This window comes from Petaurus breviceps, unplaced genomic scaffold, assembly GCF_028583685.1.
Source record: "Petaurus breviceps papuanus isolate PSGF00001 unplaced genomic scaffold, PetGlider_PUasm1.0 188, whole genome shotgun sequence".
NCBI lineage: Eukaryota > Metazoa > Chordata > Mammalia > Diprotodontia > Petauridae > Petaurus > Petaurus breviceps.
The window spans coordinates 8,198,845-8,224,303 of record NW_027185804.1 but is presented as its reverse complement, the minus strand read 5'-3'; the positions used below and the strand labels follow the sequence as shown (position 1 = coordinate 8,224,303).

Sequence of the window (25,459 nt, the reverse complement as noted above, 5' to 3'; positions counted from 1 at the left end):
CCCCTTCCCATCCCCCAGCCTCAGTTTCCAGAAATGTAAGCTCTAAATCTATGATTACATCATTTACTCAGGTGAACTTTTTTTTTTTTGCCTTTTTGGAGAGCAACTGGGGCTAAGTAACTTGCCCAAGGTTACATGGCTAGATTTTTTGTGTGGGTGTTAAGTGTCTGAGGCCAGAACCTAACTCGGGTCCTCCTGACTCCAGGGCCAGCGCTTTACTCACTTCGCCACGTAGCCGCCCCTCAGGTGAACTTTTTAAACTGTCACCTTAACTCCCATATCCAACAACTATTAGCAGGGTGATAGTGGACAAACCACTGACACCCTCAGAGTACCAGTTCCCTCACCTATAAATTAGGAGAATACTTTTTAACACCCAAAGCATGGACTTAGTGAGAGAAAAGAGCTTTGGAAACCCAACTGGGTCATTGCTAGACATTCAATGATACCTGCCATTCCAAGCCCATGGTTCTATTACTAGACTCATTAAAGCCTCCAGGCAATATGGGAACACACACTATGGCTGGGGCCACTGGGTTTATCACACATGTATTGGCTCAAGTCCAAATTCTGGTTAATGCTGACATATGCCAGTCTTTGGACTTTGGCCTTTAGCCATAAGTTGTGAAGCAAAGCCTATTTCCTAATTTCTATGGTACACCATCCCCCCCCCAAAAAAAACCCCAAGCTTTCTTCATTTGACCTCCATTGGCCACCCTCCTAATGAGAAATGCAATCTCCCATTTAGTAATCACATCACTCCACAGCGATGTGCTAGGAGTTCGAAGGGAGTGTGCAGGGAACCCTGGTTCAAATCCCAATTCTGCTACTTCTTTCATGTGTGACCAACCTTTCAGCAAGTCGCTTAAGATTTCCTGCCTTGGGGAGGCCAGGTAGCACAGCGAGTAAGAGCACCGGCTCCAGTGTCGGGATGACCTAGAGATCGAATACCAGGCTCAGACACTTAGCACCCACCCAGAAACACCTGGCCGTGTAACCTTGAGCAAGTTACTTAACCCCGATTGCTTTAAAAAAAAAAAAAAAGATTTCCTGCCTTATTTTCAGCTTCCAGATGATAAGTTTACTTTGCATCCAGTAATGTGGTGAGCACTGGGGATGCAAAGACTGGCCAATGTTGCTCAGCCCCTAATGCCCAAGGAGCTCACATTCTAAAGAGGGAGACAACATGCCCAAGGGGAATCCAACAAGACATGAGAGGTATAAATGAGAGGTGATCTCAGAGGGGCAACATGAGCAGAGAGAAAGGCAGGATTTGGACTCAAGAGGCCAGGAGGGGGAGGTGAGGAGAGAAATTCTAGATATATAGGAGAGCCAAGGAAAAGGGACCATTAAGAGACTGAATATAACATATGAAGCAACTAGATGGCACAATGGATAAAGCTCTGGGCCTGGAGTTAGGAAGACCCGAGTACAAATCTGCCCCAGATATTTATATAACCCTAACCAAGTCACTTTTTACCTCTATGCCTCAGTTCTCCTCAACTGAACAATGGGGACAATGATAGCATCTCCTTCCCAGGGGGTTTTAAGGTTGAAATGAGAAAATATTTGTAAAGCATTTTAGGCACATATGCTAAATGCCTGGCATATAGTAGGCATCTAATAAATGTGTGTTCCCTTACCTTCCCTCCTCTTAATATTTGTAAAGCACTTAGCACAGTTTCCAGCACATAGGAGACTAAATAAATCCTTATTTCTTTCTCTCCTCTTCCCTTTACATGTAAGAAACAGCAACAAGGCCAGGATCACCAGAAAATGACAGGACTGGATAGATGGTCCTATTCCAGTTCTAAATCTATGATCTTATAATCATATTGGCAGGATTTCACATGGTGAGACAGGGGAGTCAAAACTCCCCCTTCCCATCCTGGACCTAATTTGTTTCCTAATTTATATAAATAACCTGCCCTCCTCAAGCTCGGCACACAAATCTTCATGTTTTTCCTGAAAACAAAGCTCACTGCTTTTGCCTTGCCTATGGAAAGAGCTCAGTCCAGAAGATTTGATTCCTACTTCTGGAGTCAGCAGCGGTAGCTGACACCATAAGCCAACAGGAAGCAAACCATGAGAGCCAGGTTTCCCCACCCACTCCCAAAGATAAGGAATTTTGTTATTAAACAGGCCAGCACAGAAAGCAAGGCTATTTGGACCAGACCTAGCTCATCTTCCCTTAGTCTTCCTGCACACAGTACTAGCTCCTGCACTGGTCACCCAAGACAAGACTACTGTGCCCAGTAGAGCATGTGTTTCTAGCTAAATCCCCACGCTCACCCAGGACATGTGTGCATTAAGTGAACAAGTCAGGGAAGAAAGCAAAAAGGCCAAGGGCCATGGACCAAGTCAATCAACATTTCTCCATCTCCATCCACCAGCAAATGCATACCAGCAGAGCATGTCTGACAAGGATGGTTTTTATTTTCTTCCTGGCTCATTCCCAGAACCAACACCTCGCTTAAGGCCTGAAGGTTCTATTAAAGAAATAAGGAAGACTGAACGACCACACCCCCTTCCAGGTTGGTTTTATTTAATTCACTCTCAAATTGGAAAAACAAGCAAACAGACAAAAAAAAAAAAAACCCCAATCCACAAGATGGCATTTGATAGAGGAACCCCAAGCATTCCCTGGGAGACTTTCACTTTTCTGCCTCCTTTCTGGTCCCATCTTTCAGTAAGGGCTGACCAAGGAGCCTGAAAGACCACTTTCCAAAAATATTCTGTAAAATGTAACCCCTGGTGATTCTGGTAAAAGCTGAGGGACATTCTGGGACTGTGGAAAAAATCAATAGGAGTGTAACTATTTTACATGGTTATATCTGATATAACTAAGGCAAGGAGATACAGGAAGGAGGATATAAGGAAGGAGATTCTTCAGGGAGGGAGGGTAGTAAAGGCATATACACACAGGGCATCCTGAGGAGTGGGAAACAGGCTGGCACATGGTCCTCAGTGATCTCTGCAAGGAAATGGACTTGTGGTGGAAGGGACAGGTATTGAGGGAAGGAAAACTTCTACTTTTCTTATGGAATTCTATTTGGGCCCAGCTCTCCTTAAAAGTCACTAAGTAGAATTATTGCCACCACCCTTCCCTCCCCCAACACACACACTGTCTTCTATGATAGAAGTAACTATCTTTAGCCTTCAGTGGTGGGGGCGGGACAGGGCAGGCTATGCTGTACTCACTCACTGAGGGCCACTTGGCAAACAGGCCTAAGGCATAATAAACATAGGGAAGGGAAGATGGGGAGGGAGATGTGGTAGCTTTAACAGTGGGCTCAGAGTCTACATCTCCCCCTTCAAAAAAAAAAAAAAAGGTAGTTCAGTAGAATGTCAAGCTTACTTCCCCCGTTCAATACTTACTAGTTGTATGACCCTGGGGCAAATCATCTGACCTCTCTATAATCTCAGTTTCCTCATCTGTAAAATGGGTACCCCCACCCACCCAGCAATGTACCTTACAAACATACAGTACTGTCACAAGGAAAGCATTTTAAAGCCTTATAGAAAAGAGCTAATCTAAAGGACTAGTATTTTATTCTTAAGTTTTGGACCAAGTAAAACTAACTGAACATCTGCTACCTTGGGAATTTATCATCTTCTTCCAAGTTGGTCCCAATTCAGAGTCCAAGAGACTTCAGAACATTGCCCGTTGACAGGCCAAACAAGGCACCCTTGGGAAAGCACCAGCCCTTCCACACCAAGCAGGCACCTACCCAGCTAGGCTGCTTTCAATGATAAGCCTTGCGACTGGCATGGGGCAAGAAGGACTGGGCAGAGCAGACCAGGCCAGCCTGGCAAGGTCATTTCTCTGGCAGGAAGAAGAAGCCACCATCTGTGGAGGTCTCTAACTCACAGCCAAGTGTCGTTTCTAGACCCCTCACGGGAAGTAGAGACCACTATGTTGTCTGTCTTTAAATAGACATATATACTTATACCTATCTATCTTACATGTGTATGTATATACATATAGATATACACACATATATAAATTAAGGTTTTAAAGTGGCAATTATACAGAATACCCAAAGTTCCTTCTGAAACACTTCCAAGTTAGCAATAGTCAAACATGCAAGGAACCAAGTTTTACTCTATCCCAGAGATTCTGAAATTACAGTCTGTCAACTTTTTAAACTATTGTCTTGATTGTTGTATTTCAGTATAATTGGCTTACTTTGTAATCCTCCATATTTTACATGTTTAAAAACATTATTCTGAGGATTTCACAGGCCTCCCAGACTGCCAAAGGGGTCCAGGATACAAAAAAGATTAATAACCTCTGTTCTATCCCAACTGTTCTTCGGTGTCAACTTCCTGTTCTTCTTAGAGAGACACACTACAGTTAAAATCTGAGCTAAGCAAACCCCTTACAGGAAAATCCAGATTTACCAAAGTGCTAAATCAAAGGGGGGAAGGAGATGCTTCTTTACTATGAAAAATGGTTTTCCATGGGACCCTTTACATAAAGTCCTTTAAGGACATTTAAACTACAGTACAATTTGCAAACGACAGTTTTCAGAAACAGGAGAAGAAAAATACACAAATAACACATACACATATACACAGCAAAACAAAAAGCACACAGGCTACCAAGACCTGCTTTTAGCTCTTGCCCTAGTGAGGAATTCAAAGGCACCTCTTGCCACACCCATCATCGACTGGCTGATAATCTGGCCTTTTGATACCTCCTTGTCTGAAGAACCAAAAAAAAAAAAAATGCTTGCCTTGTGTTGGGTCTCCTACATGGAAGTGGGGAAGGCTGTCTGCTGAACCGCAGAACGACCTCGGTTCTAACTGTCCTAATGCCTAAATGGATCAGGTAGCCCTTGGACAGGCCCCGGCCGCTGCCCGCAAGTCCATCCGTGCACGCCTCTCTTCCTCTTAGCCGTTGTAGTTCATTTCCGAAGAAATGCTGGGCAAGGAGCACCCCCTTTTATGCCACAGTCTGTCTCACCTCCTCGTGGCCTGGGGAGTGAGTGAAGTCCCATTTCTAAGGTGTTGGGTTACCATAAAAATAACTGCTGGCCTGTCACCAGGCTGTGCGTTCACTCACTGTATGTGGAGAGAGAGAAAGCCATTGCATATAGAGCAGCAAATCTTAACCTAGGGTCTTTGGACAGATTTCGGTGGGGGGGGAAGGAGAAGGGGAATTAGGAATGAACTTGGATGGGAAAAAGAAAATTCCATCTTAATTTCAATATAGGCTTCCTTTGGAATCCTATGGGTTGTATGCATTTAAAAAAGATTCTAAGGAGTCCACAGGTTTGCCCAGGGGCCCAGGCCCCTAAAAAGGTAAAGAGCCCCTAATCTAGAATAACCAGACCAGAGGGGCAGGGGAATACAAAACAGGAGAAGGGTTACTGGAAAAGCCCACCCGAGTGCCCACCATGGCCTCCCCAGGCTCTCTGCCCACAGCCTGGATTTTCAGCAGGCAGCCTGCCTGTGAATGCAGAAGGCTTCCAGGCACTAGGACTCCAAGATGCAGCCTCTCAAGCAGGGAGGCTTGTTCTATTAACGAAAATGAAGAGGCTCAAGAAAGAAAATCTCTTCACCCTAAATAAAATACCAGGCAGAAAACACAGCCCAAGAACAATGAGCATAATTATGTGGATTCTGAGCCATGAGGAAACCTTAAAAAAAAGCAAAAGCAAAAAGCCAATAAAGAGATTTTAAACAAGCTTTTAAAAGCGAAACAAAAGTTAACATGTGAAAAGTCGTGTTTTGCTTGATGTGGTCTAAGTTGGCCCACATATGCCAAGCCAAGTCTCTCTGTAACCCCAGCAGCCTAGCAGGTTCCTGAGCCTTCCTCATAGACAATGCTTTCATCTTGGGCAGATCCAGGCACAATACTTTATCCATCATGAGCTAATTGCTTCTCTTTCATTACAAGTGGGAGGGCAGAAAACCAAGGTCTTTGGTTCTGAAATCTTCCAGGTACTGACTGGCTCCTTCCCCCAGGATAAAAGAAGTGGGCCAGGGTTGGGTTGGCCTGAGTTTCCCACCATAATAATTTAATACTACCTGGGAAAAGAGGCTTTCAATGGCTTGGCAGCCAGTGCAACCTTTCTCATTTCCACAGCAGCGGGTTTTTTTTCCTCACAACCCCCCTGGGAAGGAAACGGTGCAAATATTGTTATCCCCATTTCACAGACGGTTCTAACTCACAAGGACATTACATTCTCAACATCAAGGCCAATACCTATTGCCCTTCATGATCGACTAAATGGAATCAAAGAGCACATAACAGAAAATTGGCCCTCTTAGCGATCAGCAAATCCGCTATCCTAAAAGGTTTATTGGTTAGGAAAGCTCCTAAAATTTCATGTTATTTGTCTGTTGATTTTATATTCATTTTAAAATACCTAGTTTGTTATGGCTAAGTTACAATGTTCTGAACAGAAAAGGTCCTGTCCTTGGGCCCTGTGGCCACTGCTCTACCAAAGCCAAATGAATGACTATTTGTTTGCTTGCTGCTTTTAGGGTAGTTTTAGCAGCAATCAGATCTTGGGCTGAAAAGACTAGTCAGACTGGGAGTTTTCCTCTTTCCTAATCTGAAACTACAACTGAATTCCAAGGAAGGCTCTAACTCAGATCCTTGTAGGAGTTAAGAACTATCTTTCCTCTCCAATTGTAAAACCCAGCAGAATCCCAGTAGCTGGAAAGGAGCTTTCCTATGTGACTAGCCTTCACATCTTCTGAATGTCTTTCACACGAGTTCCTGCTGTGAACCACACAAGAAAGCAACAAATGTCAGTTTACCCTCAAATTACCACTATGTCTGAAACACTGATCTTACCACTAAAGGCATCATTTTCTGTTCCTTTCCTGGTCCGGCTGAGAAAAACTCAGACACGGCTTTCCCCTTTCCCTGGCCATATCTCTGGAGAAGGAGGGGGGTCAAGTTGCTCGACAGCAATATCTCCTAGCTGCCTGGGTTTAAAATTAGCAGAGCTTTGGAGAGCCTGGGAGGTAACCTTCCCACAAGGTCAGCTAGGAGAGTAGAGTGCAACACAAAGAGGGCCACATGAAGAAGAAACAAAATAAAACCCTTCAAGGCCATTCCAGCTTCTTGTTCCACTTTTAGCCTGGAAGCTGAGCAGAACCTGACTTGGTTTGTATTTTTATAAACATCGAGCCGGCAAGCAGCTTCCTTTTAGAGACAAACATGATTCCTGAATTCTAAACGTGCCATCACTTCAGAACAAATGGACAGACCAAGCCATGAGAAAGCAAAGTCCCACTGGTCTCCCCAGGCACATCTAGCAAAGTTAAATAGATTCCTCCGTCAGAGGAGCACACATCCTCTCGGAACATTCTCCCAGGTATATATATAACAGAGTGGGGAGAGGTTCTGAGAAGGATGGAAAATGTTGATTTGGTTACGGTACCTAGAGCAGGCAGGAGAGTCAGGGGAAATGGGAGGGGGGGAGAAGAAGGGAGCAAGAGAGTTAGATGGGGAAGGGAAGGGTACTCTGTGGGGGTGGGCAGGAGCTGGAAATACCAACTGGATGTGTTCTTCCATAAACTAGCTGTATAATCCAGGCAAGTGTAATGTAATGCCAAGCAAAGGCAACTTCCCAGGTTCAAAATACCAGCATAGGTGCTCTCTATTTTATTCAGTGACAAACCAAGAACAGAGAAGATCAAAACATGACATCATTCAAAATACAGCATTTACTAAGTGTGATTAAATAATCTCCAAGTACTACCCCACCCCAGGACCTTCCAATCATTCAATCAATTACAAAGTCCCTGTTCTAAATACTTCTCCACCCCTAGGCTATACCTTAATTAAGTCCACCACAAAGCCCCTCTTCTCAAATGGAGATTAGTTTCCAAACATAAGGTCAAAAGTTCCCCACCCCTGGATCACAATTGAATCTACCCCAGAGTTACATCAAGTTTAAACACAGCACTTAATACCCAAATGGAGGTCTTTTCTTCTTCATCTTGACAGGAGGCAAGTTCTCAGCAATCTTAGTTCCTGGGGAGACAAGGCTTAGCAAGGCCATAAGATACATTGCCAGTCCCTTCATGAATTCATCCTCTGTCTGTAGAACAGTCCTAGAACCCCTGAACACATTAGCAAAGCCCTCTCCCAGGATTTCTGTAAACATCCAACAAGAAAATCCTTCTTCAGGGCTTCTGAACCAACAGAAAGGCTCCCAGACCCCTGCAACAACAGCACTGTCCTTCACCAGTGGACAGTATTCATTCTGTCTGCAGGACGGTCTCCAGACCCCTGCAACAATAGCACTGTCCCTCACCAGTGGACAGTATTCACTCTCTGTCTGCAGGACAGTCTCAGGGCTTCTTAGCGAACAGCCAGGTTCCAGGACTTCTTCAACAAAAGGACTGTTTTTCACCAGTGGACAAATCTGGCAAAACAACATCAAAACAGACAGACAAAGTACCAGCAAAACAGCCATGTCTCCTCAGTCCTTGGCAGCTCAGGGGGCAGGTCTCAAAAGTCCAGGGCAATTCAAAGCGGCCACCAGCAATTCTCTTAGTCCCTCTCTCTCTCCACGAGGTGCTGCTTCCAAAAAAAAGATCTTCCGCCTCTCTCTTGTCTCTCCAAATCTACATCACCAGCTCCTCCCAGTTCAGGACTTTCTTTTCACATCAACAAGTCCATCCCACAGGTGGGATTAACAAACTCTGGGTTTTAACACAATCAATTTGAAAACCAAGCCAATACAGGGGAATCTTTAATTGCCATTACTATCACAGCAAGTCACCCCCTAATGGATGAGGCTGAGATCACTCCTTTGTATAAGGAGGAGTTAGGGTAGCCGACTCCCTTCTAACTCCTGTTAAAAGAAACTTCTAAGATAATGAGGCTTTGCAGCATGAAATGACTAGAGTAAAGTAATGCAAAACAAAGTAAGCAAACAGGAAAATACCCACATAAAAGGAAACAACAATATCAAAACAAATCCAGTGATGGGGCAACAAGATGGTGCAGTGAATAGAGCACCAGCCCTGGAGTCAGAAGGACCTGAGTTCAAATCCGGCCTCAGACACTAAACACTTACTAGCAGTGTGACCTTGGGCTAGTCACTTAACCCCAACTGCCCTGACTTCCCCCCTCAAAAAAAAAACCCCTAAATCCAGTGAATGTTGCATAGTCATAATGATCAAGCTGGACCCTGAAGAAGAGGAGAAGGAAATAGACCTCAATCCCTTCTTTGGTAGGGATGGGTAGGACACACTGCATATACTGCCAGATTCATTGGCCAGGAAGATTGATTTTGCTGAACTTTGCTTCCCCCTCCTCAAGTTTTAACTCTTTGTTACAAAGGACAACTCTCTAAGAAGGGGCAGAAGATGGATATTTTTGGAAAGGATGGTAATTAAAAAGCAAAAGCTATCAATAAAATGCTCTTTAAAAAAATGAGGCTCTGAGAGGTGGGAGTAGGGCCCTATAGATCAACACCTCTTCATTACACACTGCCTAAAATCAATCCATTGGACCAATTAAGCGTGGGAAGGATAAGCTCAGTCAAGCACATTTGGACCCCAATGGACTCATACTTACTGGCCCACCATTACTAAACTAATTAACTTTTCCACTGAAAATAATATATTCATGGTAAACAGATTCTGAATTTCATTTTTGTCCTTGCCGTTATCCATCCTTTGATTAAAGTGCTAACAAGCAGACAATCAGAAATCCAAAAATAAAAAGAGACAATGGGGATGAAGACTCATTCCTATAAACAGACCATCAATCAATCCACCAAGCACTAAGTCCAGGTGCTGATAAGGGCAGATGATAAAATACAAATAATGAAACAATCCCAAAGACTCTGTACTCTAATGGGTGAGATGACATCACATAGAAATAAATGCAGCATAAATAAAAACTAAGTAATTAAATACAAGGTAATTTTGAAGGAAGGCCAATATGTACTGACTAGGGGAATTGGCAAAGACTTCATGCATAAGACAGTGCTTGAACATGAATCTAAAAGGAAAAGAGGGACTCTGAGGAAGAGCTAAGTAAGGAGGGAATGCATTCCAGGCAAGACAGTCAGTGTAGGGGCAGAGAGACGAGAATTTCAGTATGAGAGTCATAGAGAGGCCAGCTTTTCTGGACTAAAAACTGTGGGAGAAGAAGCAGTGTTCAAAGTGGTTGGAAAGAATAATTAAGACCAACTGTGTAGGGCCTGAAGTGTTCAGTCATTTCAGTTATGTCTGACTCTTTATGACCCCACTTGGGGTTTTCTTGGCAAAGATCCTAGAGTGATGTTCTTCTCCAGCTCATTTTACAAATAAGGAAACTGAGGCAGTTAAGTGACTTGCCAAAGGTCACACAGCTAATAAGTGTCTGGGGTCAAATTTGAATTCGGGTCTTCCTGACTCCAGGCCTAGAGCTTATCCACTGCACTTTAAAAAGTACAAAGGCACTTATATTTTATCAAGTTTATCTAATAGGAAAGTCACAGGGTCAACCTTTAGACAGCCTTTCCATCAAGCAGAAGATGACAGGAATCCTCTGTCACAGTTAGAGTCCTGTTATAAAAAGTTGCTTCTTTCAATTCTTTTCAAGATGCTAGCTGACTCCTTACCCTTTTTACTCTGTTCTCTATGCTTGGATTTTTCCCATAATAACACACAAAGCACTCTGACAGGAATAGCTCCCAACTCCTAGCCCTGGCAACAATGTAAACTTGGCTCATCCTCTCAATGATGCTGCTGGAAGTGGGAAGGGTTTTGTCTATACCTTTCTAGTGTAACAGTTCCAATATCAGATGCTGAAAGGTCCCTTAGTCCCTCTATCTCCCCACCTCTGTCTGTCTCTCTGTCTCTCCTTCCCTCTTCTCTTCCTACTCCCCCCACTCTTTCCCCCTCTCTTACTTTCTCCTCCTCTCTTCACCTCCTCTTCTTTCCTTCTTCTGTCTTTGGGCTAATTCCCATGCAACACTCTCGAGTATGACACCAAGCAAAACAAATAAACCTACTGCAAAATTCCAAAATCTTTCTGAAGAAAAAGTGAAACACAAGAGAAAGCTCAAATTTCTTAAGCTTCCATGGCAATCATCTGGCATTCTCTAATAGTGAAGGTCTGCCTGCCTTACTGGGAGCAAGGGGATTTCCAAAAAGTCCATTCCAACACTAGACTAAAGGGTGCTAACAATTTCCATCAAAATAACTGCTATTATATTGTCCTATTTGAACATCAAACTATCCTGTGAGATCGGGACCGATGATGATGATGATGATGGCAGCAGAGGTGGTGGTGGTGATGAAAGCATTTATATAGCACTTTAGTGTTTGCAAAGCCTTTCACATATGGCACCTCATTTGATTCTCACAACAATCTAATGAGAGAATGGCTATTATTAGCTCCATTTTACAAAGGAGGAAACTGAGGCCAAGAAGTTAAATGCCTTGCCTAAGGTCACGCAGCTAGGAAGCATCTGAGGCAGGATTTGAACTCAGGGTCTTCCTCATTCTATGTCCAACACTATCCACAGTACCACCACGCAGCCTAGGTATTAGAAGTGAAATGGCTTGCCCAGGGTCAGTAAGTGACAGGCAGAATTTATACTCAGGACTCCAAAAGACTTAGCACTCTTTCCATCATACCACAATGCCTCTCCATCAGATCTCCACAGAAATCCAGGACTCAGAACTTCTCTCTGCTTCTTGTTTTAAATCTATTGTCTTACTACTGAGCCATCTCAAATTCCATACCTCTTTCCACCTCCCCAGATTCTGAAATTCTCTGAAACCATAGGTGAACCAGAATTTCTCAGGGAGAGAAATCATCTCTGGCTTTATGTGTCATCAATCTTCCGTTTACCCCCCAAAACCCTGAGCAAGATACTGTAAAAAATGGGGTGGCTGTCTTGTGTCAGAAGACCACATAGCACCATTCAGCCCAACAAGTATGCCTAGAGAAGACCTTTCTGTCCAGACTCATCTCAATGAGTCAGAATCAGAAGGAATTGGCTCCAAAGAGGGAATCAGTGAACCTCTCCTGGCCTCACTTTCCTCACCTCTAAATGAGAGGATTAGAACAAAACAATCCAAATTGAATGCTGTGAAAGTAACAGAGGTGAGCCCCAAAGAAAAGCTATAAAAAGGGCCCCTCTGCTTTCTCTGCAGGGAAAGCTGCATAAAACGTCATCCTAGATTAAGTGTCAGTTAGCCTTACAAAAGTCTTCTGTTCCTTTATCTTACTAAGATATGGCTGGCTAATGAAATAAAGGTGACCAAAAAAAGATAACCATAAACATTTCCTATGAATATAAGGGGGTGAAAAGAAGATCTGATATGGGATCAATTTTTTTAAAGACCCCCTATCTCACCCAGGCTGGAGATAGAGCAACCAATCCCACCACTGACTGATATGTTTTGATCTGTTCTTTTTCCAACCTGAGCTTTGTAGCACTACCCTCCCCTTCTCCAAACCCCTACAGGGATTCACCACTTAGGTGCTGCACATAGTGAGAACACCAATCAGCTTCACTCATTGCAATTCAGAAGCCCCAAGCTCAAGTGACCCACCAGCCTCAGCATCCCCAAGAGCAAGGATTGCAAGGGTGCAGGACCACGCCCAATGAGGATCACAGGGTTAGTGCCAGAAGGGACTTTATAGACCACTGAGTAAAGTTGACTCACTTTGGAGATGAGGACAGATAAGGTCTAAGCAACTTGCCCAGAGTCTGAGGCAGGATTTAAAGCCAGGTCATGCAGACTCTATGCAGAGCACCCTATGTAGTACTGTACTGATGCCCATTTCTAGCCCTGCATATATGATCCCCTGGCCCCTCATGAATTTACTGACTTGGCACAACTCATCCTATTTAATCAACTGTAGGGCAAAAAAGGGAGTCTGTCCTCCTATGTGTAATTACTAATGTATTCTGGCCCTCTTTGCTTCTTTTTTTCATTTCATGTAATCTATTCATTTTATTTAATAGCTTTGAAGATACCTAGCCAGAACAGTACTCAGTTTCCTTATCTGAAAAATGAAGAGCTTATAACTCTGAGATCCCCACAGTTCTAAATTCACAATGCTTGGCTTCAGTCAATACTACAGAATACAGAGAAGTGATTCCTGTTCCTGGGGGGCTGCTCTGATTACCATGGACCTCAGTTTCCTCCTCCAGCCAACTGTGTTTCATCTCTGCCCCCCATATATATGTATGTAAGTATGTATATGGGTGTATATATTTATATGTAAATATATGTACATATATTTGTGACTATAAAATGTGTGCATGTACCTATACATACATACATACATATATAAAAGGACAAGAGAGGTCCCCTGAGGCAGCTCATCTCCCCTCTCACTCAATCAAACAGGTTGGATTTCTTTCCCAGTCACCTGAGAACACTAGCAGGGAACATCTTCTCTCTTCCAAATCCCATTCTGAAGACTCAGAGATTCATTCCTTCACTTATTACACCCCTAGGATATTTTCTTATTCACAGGTACTTAGTGGGAAATCGTAGGATTAAAAATTCTTCAAGCACCTCTTCTCATAGTTAAAATCAGGAAATGTTCTTTCCAGACATTTCACATTAAAGCTCTATGTCCATAGATACATCAGGGAGAGGGGGCTGTGTCTGGTAGACACTGAAAATGTTTTCTTACATTTTCTGTTCTTTCAGCAGGATTCCTACCTCTTCTCCTTGTTTATTCAATGTAAATTATAGGAATTATTCTCTACTTGAATCTCACCCCACTCCCAAGAAGGAACAGAGGAGGCAAAATTTGGATTAACTAACAGAATCACATAGCCTCAGAGTTGGAAGGGAGCTCATAAAGTTAGTCTACTCCCTAGTTAAGCAAGAACCTGCCCCATAGCATCCCTTGACAAGATGTCATTGTATCATCCCTCCCTACCTTATACCAAGTCAACAACCCTCATAAAGCTATCCATTCCATCTTGGGATAGCTTTTACTGTTGTGGGAAGTTCTTTCTTACCAAGTTGAAATATGTTTCCTCCCAACTTCCCCCTATTGTCCCCTACTTTCGTCCTCTGAATTGAACAGGATAAAGCCCTAGAGAGCTCAGACTACCTACATCTTCATAAGACAGAGACCTTTTGCTGATGGCTTAATACTGAGCAGTTCCTACCAGCCAGACCCCCTCCTCCAACCTTTTAAATTACCTCAACTATGTGTCTATAGGGGCCCTCAAGAGTTATGACAGTACCCCTAAGACCTATTCATTAATCATAGTCATTGGTTAGAATGGACTCATTTTACCCAAATCCATGACAGCCCTTAAGATGTCTGAAGACAGCTATCATGTCCTTCTGCCAACCCACAAGTCTTTTTTTTCACCTGAGTAAATATTCCCAATTATTTTAACTTCTCTCACATGACCTGGTTTGGTGTCACCCCATCATCTTAATGAACTTTCTCTGGACATAATTCAGTTTGTCTCTGTTGCTTCTAAAACGTAAACCTAGAATGGAAACTGTTATTCCAAAGGTGCAATTAATAGGGCAAAGAAAAACAGGATAATCACATCTCTCATTCTGGAAATTGTTTCTATTAACATCAATTCAACAAATGCCTATTGAAAACCTACTATGTCCAAGAAACCAGACACTGAGAAGACAAAAAATAAAATAAAATAAAAATTAACCCCTGCCCTCAAGGAGAATCCATTCCTCTTAAGCTATATTCTAAGATGCCATTAACTTCCTTCACTACTATGCCATACAGTTGGCTCATTCAAACTTCGAGCCCCATCTCTCTCTCTCTCTCTCTCTCTCTCTCTCTCTCTCTCTCTCTTTTATTAAAGACATCACCTTTTTTTAAAAATACACTTTATTTCATTTTCCCCCCATGAATTTGTAGCCCATCAGGGAAATTGAATTCCCTTTATTGGTTAAAATATTCAGTTTCTTCCAAGGACAGCCAACACTTAGCCTTAGACTTTAGTACAAGTACAAATACCTTCAGCCCACTTCCCAAACTGGGAAATATCTTGTTAATATTATTAAACTTGTTAATATCATATGTTTTCACATCCACCACCTGATCTGAAGGGGTGGGCTTCAGATTATCTTTCTTTTACAAACTGAGATTCAGAGAAACGTGATGAAGTGACTCAATAAAGTGAAACTCTACCACATACCTAGCAAATATATATCTATATATACATACATGTATATATATATATAAATACACACATACATACATATATATCACTTTAAGGTTTACAGAGTACTTTAGAAATATTATTTCATTTGGTCTTAATAACAACCCTGGGTATTAGGGGCTATTATTATCCCCATTTTACAGATGAGGAAAATGAGGCAGGCAGAGGTTACATTACAATACTTGCCCAGGGTCACACAGCTAGTCTCTGAAGTCACGTTTAAATTCAGGTCTTCCTGACTCCAGGTCTATCCACTGTTTCACCCAGCTTACATTAGAAATCCTAGTGGACAGCAATCCAACTCTTCTATAGGATACTTAGGCCAGGTTTTTAATGAACTGTAGTAACATGAATGATCCCCTAGTTAAAATGCAATATCCACAGACTGGGAAGTTTTGGTCAAAGGGAGAACTAACTCAAGTCATTCATCTTCATAATCGGGAACTTCTCCAAATGACTGGGAGCAATACAGGTGTTGAAGGGGCATAGGAGCCTATAGGTGTTAAGACAAGCAGCTGAGTACTTTCTTACCCAGAGGAACAGACCCACCTTGGAATCCTCATCATTTCCACCCTCCATTTCTCTGTACTCTGCTGACTGTAGGCACCTTGGGGTCAGGGGCCTCCTTTCTTCTCTCTGCATCTCCAGCACCTAGTAGGCTCTTTATGAATGTTTATTGATGAGTTGATCACACCCTTCCTGAGCCTCTCTTTCATCCACAGTGACACAGATCTCTGGAGTTCCCTAAACCTCTTTAGAAAGCTGGAATAGGTCCAGATCTGGGATTTCAAGGTTATGGGGAACCCCCAGGAGAAAACTACCTCTCAAAGTCAATCAGCATCTACTTTGCAAATTTAGATTAACAGAATCATATAGCCTCAGAGTTGGAAGGGAGCTCAGAAAGTTAGACTACTACCTACTTAAGCAAGAACTTGCCCCATAGCATCCCTTAAGAAGATGTCATTGTATCATAAAAAAGTTTCTTGGGGGCATGCAGCCAATGTGTCAGAGGCAGGAGCTGAACCCAGGTCTCACTGACTACTGTAAGACCACCTCTATGTCAATTGCTTACCATGCTGCCTCTTGGCCCACTGCATGATTTCCTTGTAAGTAAAACAAACTATTGAAACCCCCCTTTTTTTTGTCACAGCAATGAGTCAAGCTCAGGAAGAAATCAGTTCATTGGGGGTAAAGAGTTTAACGTCAGCAAAGCAGTCCAAAAGGAAAGAAAAGTCAGGAAGTATGGAAAGTAAAGACTGAGTCCATTCTTTAAACGGACTGTTGGAACAGGCGCCACTTCCCTTTTCCTTCCTATTCTTCCAATTTGCGGGGATTCCAACAGATGGTGAGATGGTGGAGGGGGGGCGATTCCTGGTTCAGGAAGTCATAGGATCATAGCTTCAGAACTGGACCAGCTCTTAGAAATCACCTTGCCCAACTCTCTAGTTTTTGTTGTTTTTTGTTTTGTTTTTACAGGTGAGGAATCTGACACCCCGGGAAATCAAGTAGTCATAAGGGGGAGTCAGGATATAAACTCAGTCCTCTGACGCTTAATTCACACCCTGCTTAAGCATCAAAATAAATCAGCTGAATTTTGTGCACTCAACTTTTTCTATGAAAAAGGGGGCAAGGACTGATGACAATCAATAACATCATTCTTTCTGACAAGATCTCCTGTGCCTTTCATGCAAAACCCTGGAAGGGGAGGCCTGAACACTCCCCAGGTGGTTTGAGTCACAATATGAAAAATAACTTCTAAAAGTAAAAGGAAATGACTAATCTCCCAGATTGCATCTCAACCCAGTATGTTTCTAGTTTAAGGGCTGGGTGGAAAAGCAGAAAGAAGGTTCATGAACTCTCTTTCCAACTACTGAAACCTAAATTAAACCCAATTTCATATTGTTAAGTCATTCCCCAACTGATAAATGGTTAAAGGACATGAACAGGCAGTTTTCAGAAGAAGAAATCAAAGCTATCTATAAGTCATATGAAAATAAAATGCTCTAAAAATGCTGTAAATCACTATTGATTAGAAAAATGGAAACTAAAACAACTCTGAGGTACCACCTCATACCTATCAGATTGCCTAAATATGACAGAGAAAGAAAATGACAAATATTGGAGGAGATGTGAGAAAATCGGGACACTGCTAGAGGAGTTGTGAACCAATCCAACCATCCTGGAGAGCAAAGGGCTCTAAAACTGTACATACCCTTTGACTTAGCAATACTGCTACTACGTCTGTATCCCAAAGAGATTTTTTTTTAAGGGGGGAAAAGACTTATATGTACAAAAATATTTATAGCTGCTCTTCTGGTGGTAGCAAAGATTTAAAAATTGAGGGGATATCTGTCAATTGGGGAATGTCTGAATAAGTTGTGGTATATGATTGTGATGGAATACTACTGTGTTATAAATGATGAGCACAATGCTCTCAGAAAAACCTGGAAAGACTTATATGAACTGATGCAAAGTAAAGGTAACGGAACCAGGAAAGTGTACACAATAACAGCACTATTGTGCAACAATCAACTGAATGGCTTAGTTATTCTCAGCAATACAGTGATCCAACACAATTCCAAAAGACTCATGATGAAAAATGCTATCCACTTCCAGAGAAAGAAATGATGGAGCCTGAATGCCGATTGAAGCATTTTGTTTTTCACTTTATTTTTTTCATGGTTTTTCTTTTGTTTGTTCTGTGTTTTCTTCTACAATGTTACTAATCTGGAAATATGTTTGGCATGATTGGACATGTATAACCTATATCAAATCACTTACCTCTTGGGTGGGGGTGGGGAGAGAAAGAAGGAGAATTTGTGACTCAAAATTTTTAAATAACGAATGCTAAAAATTGTTTTTACATGCAATTGGAAAAAAAATAAAATAGTATTTTTTTAAAGGTATTTTTGTAAGCTTCTAATTTGGGGATCTTTAGATCTTGATTCTTTCATCCAAGTTATAATTTATCCTTCCAAACTTTCTGTCACTTAAAATTTTGATTAAATATGGAATCTATGCTTTTGGTCTAGTCACCAATAGCTTTATCAACATACTTGGGAATCGATTGGACTGTTTTTTATCCACCACACTATGCTTCCATCTGACCCCCAGTCCTCTGTCCACAAAGAGGCATTTATCAAATGTTCAGGGCATTTCCCTGATTTCCCAGTCTAGTAACCCTGGTTAAAAGGAAATGATGTTTGACTGTCATGACCAGTACTTAATGATCCCATGCTGTTTGGAAGCGATCGTTTCTTACTAAGATAATGTATAACGGATTCTAGAATTCTGCCTGGAATCAATGCCAAACTCACGGATCTCTAATCTGAAGAATCAGAATTCCTCCCTCTCACAGAATCTCAGAAGTGGAAAGGAAAAGGGAGGTCAGTTAGTACAATCCCCACAGGCACAAGACTTTCTTTTGACAATACCCCCCACACGCAGTCATGCAACTGAAAAACACAAGCATCTACTGCGGCCCAAGCACTGTTCCTTTTCCTTGAAGACCCCAAGTGACCCCATGAACTCCTGAAATACAATGTTCCCCTTTGGGTAAGCTCTCATTTTTATAAAGTTTAACTTACACCAAGCCGAAATTTGCCACTTCCACCCAAAGCTAGGATTACTCTTTGCCCCCTTGGGCCAAGAAACAAAGTCTAATAATTGCTTTCAGTACAGATTTTCAAATGTCATCTTGCCCACTCCATCCTGACTCAAGATAAACATTTCTAATTCTTCCAATAGACTTTAATATGAGATGAGCTCAAGAGCCTTTATTATCTGGTCTGTCCTCTTCTGGACACTCTTCAGCTTAGCAATGTCTTTCCTAAAACATGAACCAGGACTAGGTAGAATGGTGGAAAGAATGTTAGACTTTTGAGACAGGAAGACTTGAGTTGGAATCCTGATTCAGTTTCTCCCTAGCTGTATGTAACACATCACTCTCCACTCCAGTTTCCTCATCTGTAAACTAGGAATAATAACACTCGCCCACCCCCCAGGATTGTTGTGAGAATCAAATGAGAAACCACAGGCAAAGCACTCTGTGTATCTTAGAGCATACAAGTGTGTGTACACACACATATGATATATGTTCATATACCTATATGTACATACACACATGTCTATACATATATTTACACATATGCACATGCACACATGGCTAAAAGAAAGCTTAGTGTGAGTAAAAAGGAGCTGGCAAAGCTGAGAAGAGCAAGAAAAAGGAGGAAGAAGAAGATGAGGAAGATGAAGAAGATGGGGACGAAGGCAATGATGGATAAGAGAACATCGACCTTTATTTTTTAGGAGAGGTTAAGAGGGGTTGCTGTTCTTACATGAATGGAGGATCCAAACAAGGAAGGTGACAGTGATGGCGCCTTCTTCCTTGGAGCACATTTTATGGTAGATACTGAAGAAACAGACACTAAGTGAGCCAGGAGAGAATGATGAGGAGAGAGGCAGAAGTAGAGATCATGCCACATGAGAATCTGCCAATGAAACTTGTGTGTGTTGTATTATTATTAATAATAATTGCATAGTGCTTTATGATTTACAAAGCACTCTGAATTAATTTTTCATTTGGAATTTCATGAGAGCCCCTGGGGAGTTGGTACTGTTATTACCCCCATTTTACAGAAGAAGAAACTGAGGAAATGACTTGCCCATTGTCACAAAGCTGATAAGTGACCTTGGGTCTTCCTGACTCTTGCTTCAGCACTCTATCCTCACTGCTACCTAGAATTAAAGACCTCATTGAGGGAACAGAGGGAATGGAAAGATAGTAGCTATCTGAATTCCTAAAGGACCTTCACCTAGAAGGATTAGATTGTCCAGACTTGGCCCCAGAGGGGTAATCAGTTAAATGCAGACAGGCATATTTTGATTCTGTAGCAGGAAAACATTTGACAAATATGGCTTTGCAAAGTGGGGAAAAGTTTCCTCAAGGGGCAGTAAATTCTCCATCCCTGCAATTCTAAACAGAGAATGGATAGAAAGCCATTCTTGTTGGGGGAAGGGGTGCCTGTTGAGGACAGCTTTCCTCAGGTACAGCTGGTACCAGATGACCCAAGGTTGCATCCAGCTCTAACGCTAAAGGTTAAGGTGACAGATCAGACCCATCATTCTTTCAACACATATTTATTAATAATAAAAAGAACAGTTTGCATTGACATAATGCTATATGGTTTACAATGTGCAATTCTACACAAATTGAGCTGCTGCAAAGCTCAGTTGAGACAGTAGTTACTAGTTATAGGCCAAGGATTCTTCTGGATTTTGTGAACTTGTTTTCCCCACTCACTATGTTGATAACTTTATTTCAATAGAATTGGTTTCTTTTATAATCCATGTATTTTAATTAATGCATTTAAATACATTCTTCTAAGAAGTGGTCCACCAGACTGCCAAAGAAGGCCATGTCACCAAAAAGATCCAGAATATCACACATACACACACAGAGAGATATATAATATAGCTATTATACATGCCAGACACCTTCACAGACACAGAAAGACAAAAAGGTGAATAAAAAAGGCACTACCCTCTAGGAGCTTACAATCTAGAAAAAAAAAAGTTCATTCGTGCTACCAATGCACCAAATAGAGAAGCCCCAAAGGAGCTTGGCTGGGGCCCCTCCTTGAAACCGTGGTCCCAGCTAGGAGCCGCCAATCAGAAGAACAAATTCTCAGAGAAGAGATTTCTCCAAGGTGGGAAGGGAGCTGGGAAAGAAGCAGAAAAGTCAAGAAAGTGTGATGAGCTTGTCCAGGAACAGAGGAACATTCACACAAAATCCCAAAGTCATAGGGAAATCATGAGAGGAAGCCACAGATTTAAAGCAGACTAACGGTAGATATATGGCTGCTAGGGGGCGCCATGATACAGAGCACTGGGCTTGGAGTCAGGAAGACTCCATTTCCTGAGTTCAAATCCCAACTCAGACATTTACTAGCTGTGTGACCCTGGGCAAGTCACTTACCCCTGTTTGCCTCAGTTTCCTCATCTGTAAAGTAGGATAATGCTAATATCTACCTCCCAAGATTGTTATGAAGATCAAGTGAGAGAATAATTGTAAAGTACTTAGTATAGCACCTGGTACATGGTAGCTATTATTATTAAAGTAAAATTTAGCTGGAAAGACAGCACACATGATTCAATGGAACCTGATTTCAAACAGAAAGAGGAGTAATGAAGACTTTATAGGCCAGGGGAATTACAAGGCAGGGATGAGTCATGTGCTCGGGCAACAAGGAAGACAATGGCCCAGAGGAAGCAGTGTCCACTTAAGGACTAGCGGGTAGCAAGCTGGGTAATCAGGGTAAGCAATAAGGAAGTCAGACTTGATTCTGCAGGAAATGAAAAGCCACTGGAAACCTGGGGGCCGATAAGACAATGAGGGGTAGGGTTAAGGTCAGAATTTATGGCTAGGGTTGTACGGTTTGTAGGGGATGTCGGGTCAGACGCGGATAGAGCTCTGAACTTGGAATACGGAAGACCTAGGCAGGTGACCAATGGTTGGTTCCTTCATTTCTCTGTACCTCAAACAACTTCTTAACACTTACATAAGTAATCAGAAGGTTGCAAAGAAATACTAGATCCTTGACTTCCAAGTACTGAGCTAACATCATTAAAAGGGTGCTTTAAGAAAAGCAATTTTAGTGGAACAGGGTTCCAAACTATTTGGCATGAGCTTAAAAAACCAGAAAAGTTTTTTTTTTAATCAAATAAGCTCTGCATGCGGTCTAGAAGCAATCCAACATAACAGCCTAAAGTTCCATAAAAGCAAGAACACCAATCACCGGAGTAAGGACTCTCCATTTGACTGCAAATGGAGAAAAACTACAGGGAAAAGTAGAAAGCAATTTAGCAGAAATTTGGTTAATGCCAACATCTTACACACCCAATGGGTACACAAATTAAGCATAAAAGATTACATCATTAAAAAAAAAAGAAGACATCCTAAACAACAGAAAGCTAAGGTTATCCTAGAAAATAAAATGGGCGATCTTGACGACGAAAAAAAGAAAAGCTTTTTTGCATTGACAAAAATATGACATTGCCATTAACTATTAAAAAAAAAAAACAACCTCAATGAAAAATATTCAAACAAGATATTTTGAAAAGAGAAAACTTCAGCTTATCAACTACCATATGAGAAGTTATTCCTAAAAAGAAATATAAATTAAAACAACTCTTTGCTTTCACCTCACAGGCATGTAAGTAAAGATGACAAAAAGTGATAAATGTTGGGGGCTTTGGGAAGAAAGGCACACTAAAGTCCTGATGGGAAAGTTGTTGGTTGGTCCAACTGTTTGGAAAAACAAGTTGGAATTATATGAAAAAAAATGACTGAACTGTATAAAACCTCTGACCCAATAATACCATTATTCTGTAAGATTCCCTAACGAGGTCAAAGACATTGGAAAGTACTTGTATAAACAGAAATATTTATAAAAGTATTTTTTTTTTTTTGGTAACAGCAAAGAACTGAAAAGTGTGGAACAATAGCTAAACAAACTAAGGCCTGGGAGCATAAGTAAATATTATTGCACCATAAGAAAAAATGAGTATGAAGAATTCAGAAAAATATGGGAAGACTTGAATGAAATGATGCAGAGCAAAAATGAACCAAGCCAAGAAAAAAACTTAATGATAAAAAAATATAATTGAAAATAACATTGAAATACTTTAGAACTTGTACCATGGAGTGACCAATTCTGACTTTAGAGGACTTGACAGTAAAGCAATGTCTACTGAACAACGGGTGGCAGAAAATTGGTATAGAAGGAGATGCCTGATTGCAGACATAGCCAAGGTGTTGATTTGCTTTGCTACACTAAAGGGAAGAGGGGGAGGGGACTCATTGGTAAGTAACAGTATCAGTTTTGTTTTGTTTTTTAAGGCTCAAAAAGCTTTTTTACAAAAGAAAAAAGTAAAAGGCTAGTGCCAAGTACTTTGAAAGAAGAATTATCTCTCAGCCAACAACTTTCCAGAATGAAATATCATAATCTTTATAGTCTAGTGTCCTAAGGGAGCCCCCAACCCATCCCAGCCCTGGACCCCCTAGACATTTTAGTTGACAGCCTATTTTAGCCCCTGCCATGTCCCGAGAAAGCAGCAACCCGAGGGGCATTCTGCATCCCAGGTATAAACACACTCTAGTATGGTCCAGGGGAGCAGAGTGTTTTCTGTTTTTTTCTAATTCCATGCCTCGTGTCCAGCATTTTGTGGGCCTTTCTGGCTGGCATGGCATATTGGCCCAGTGTCTTCAGAGAACAGTCTACAATGCTTCTTTGTGGCAGAATAAAAACCCTTTCCAAAATCTATGTGGATTAACAGTCTGGCTGAGGTACCCATAAGAGAAACGTCATTGGGTTGCAGATCTGCTAAGGTCTATGCTAATATTGGTACTGGGAGGACGGGAAGACTTTTTGGAAACTTACACATGAGTTCACTGCTCCTTTGGAGGGACATTGCATAGAAAAAAAGGTGCTAATGAACCAGATCGGAGATAAGACCAAAGATGAGACTTTTGGAGAACTGGAAAGCAGGAAAGGAGGAAAGAGCACAGAAGTGTCTCTTGGATATTTGTCTGGGGCTGGTCAGTGTGTCCATTTAAGAGACTCCAGAGCTAGAGGAAATGCAGGACACAATAAAGAAAAACAACTTAGCAGGGAAGCCAGCAGAATCATGGACCAGACAGAATAGATCTTTTATCTAATTTAGAGCCCTAAAGGACCAGAGGCTTTCACTAGTAAATGCAATGAACACAAAGGCAAGCAATCACAGGATTCTAAGCTTAGAGGCCGTCCTGGTGACAGATACGAGAAGAAGACGTGTAGGCTCACAAGAACCAAGCTAACAAATGTCAAGGGATATGAGAGTGGCCAGGGACTCCAGGTCCCCAGATCCATCCACTGATCTGATACAGGAAACTTTCCTACGTCCCCAACAAAGGATGATTCAGCCTCCATTTGAAGAATTCTACTAGTGACTAGTTTATTACCTCATAAAGGCAGTTCATACCATTTTTCAAACTTCTGATTTTCTCTATAATGAAAGAAAAAAAGGTGCAGTTTCACATGCAATCACCTTTTTTTTTTAAAATTCTACTATGTTATGGAAATGCTTGTTTGATTCCATCAATTAAAAATGAAATAAACATTTAAAAAATAAATATAACTTGCTTCCTTGGAATTTCCACCTAGTCAGTCTCACAGCTCTGGAGCAAAATGAGTCTTAATCCCTTTTCAAATACCGGAAGACACAAGTCATGGTTTCTCTCTTTCAGCAGAACAAGCCTCCTCTTGAAGGCAGGTACTTTCATTTTTATCTTTGTGACCCCCCCCCCCCCCCGTGCCTAGCACAGAGCCTTGTGCACAACTGATGCATTTAATAAATGTTGGTTTCATTAAGCTGAACCTCTTGGATTCCTTCAATGTTCTCAAGATCCCTGTCATGCTGGCAGCATCTCTCTGAATATCCCCCAGCTTGCCAATATCCTTCCTGAAATGTGGTCCCCAGAATGCCTCTGATGAAATGACAGAGACCAGTGGGACTATGACCTTTTTCGTTCTGGACACTCTCAATGAATTAGCTGCCAGGTTACACTTCTGAATCATAAGGTTTGCAATCCACTCAATTCCCTACATATTTTTCATGTGAATTATTTTGTACCCCACTTTCTTAAGATTTGATTGTGGATTTGGTGAGGGAAGTTGCTGTTGCTTACTCTTAATCATTTAATCCCTACTTACTACCCCATCACTGGATACCAAGTGGTGTGTGAAAACAAGCAATGACCATGGGGCAAGTCAAAAAACCTGGGTTCAAATCCAGCCTTGGACACTTACTAACTGCATGATTGTCATCAAATTCTTTAACCTTCCTGGGTCGAAGCTTCCTTATCTGTAAAATGAGGGGGTTGTACCAGATGGTCTCTAAAGCTCCTTCTAGCCCTAAGCTATGATCATATGATCCCACCAGTCATGAAACAGTCCTTGTTTTTACTTTCTTATGCCCTAATATCTCCAGGGTTGTTTTTTTTTTTTTAAAGGATCACCTCTAAAGGACCCTAAACTGAACCCTTTAGGCTATAGAGATGAAGAAGACAACAAGGGCAGTCTTTAAGGGGCTTTATCTAGAAGAGAGGACAAGACACCAATAAAAATGACCACAAGAGAATGTGGATAGTTAGATGGCAAGGGTGATACAAACAGAATAGGAATTCAGGACCAAGGGCAGCCGGGAGAGAGATCAGTGAAGGCTTCCTAGAGAAGCTGGATTTGAATTGAGCCTTAAGGAAGAGAGTA

The 25,459-nt window shown here is 41.7% G+C and overlaps 1 protein-coding gene across 9 annotated transcripts in view; it reads right to left on the bottom strand.

Moving 5' to 3' along the window:
* Nucleotides 1-25,459, bottom strand: part of TEAD1 (TEA domain transcription factor 1) — a 403,944-nt gene that overhangs the window by 217,958 nt on the left and 160,527 nt on the right. Inside the window, exon 1 of one of the 9 annotated variants that reach the window (XM_069091244.1) lies at nucleotides 4,740-4,964. The exons of the other annotated variants lie outside the window; for them this stretch is intronic. The gene's annotated coding sequence lies outside the window, so the exon portion shown is untranslated. Of the gene's footprint in view, nucleotides 1-4,739; nucleotides 4,965-25,459 lie in introns of those variants that run through there. 9 annotated transcript variants of the gene reach the window in all.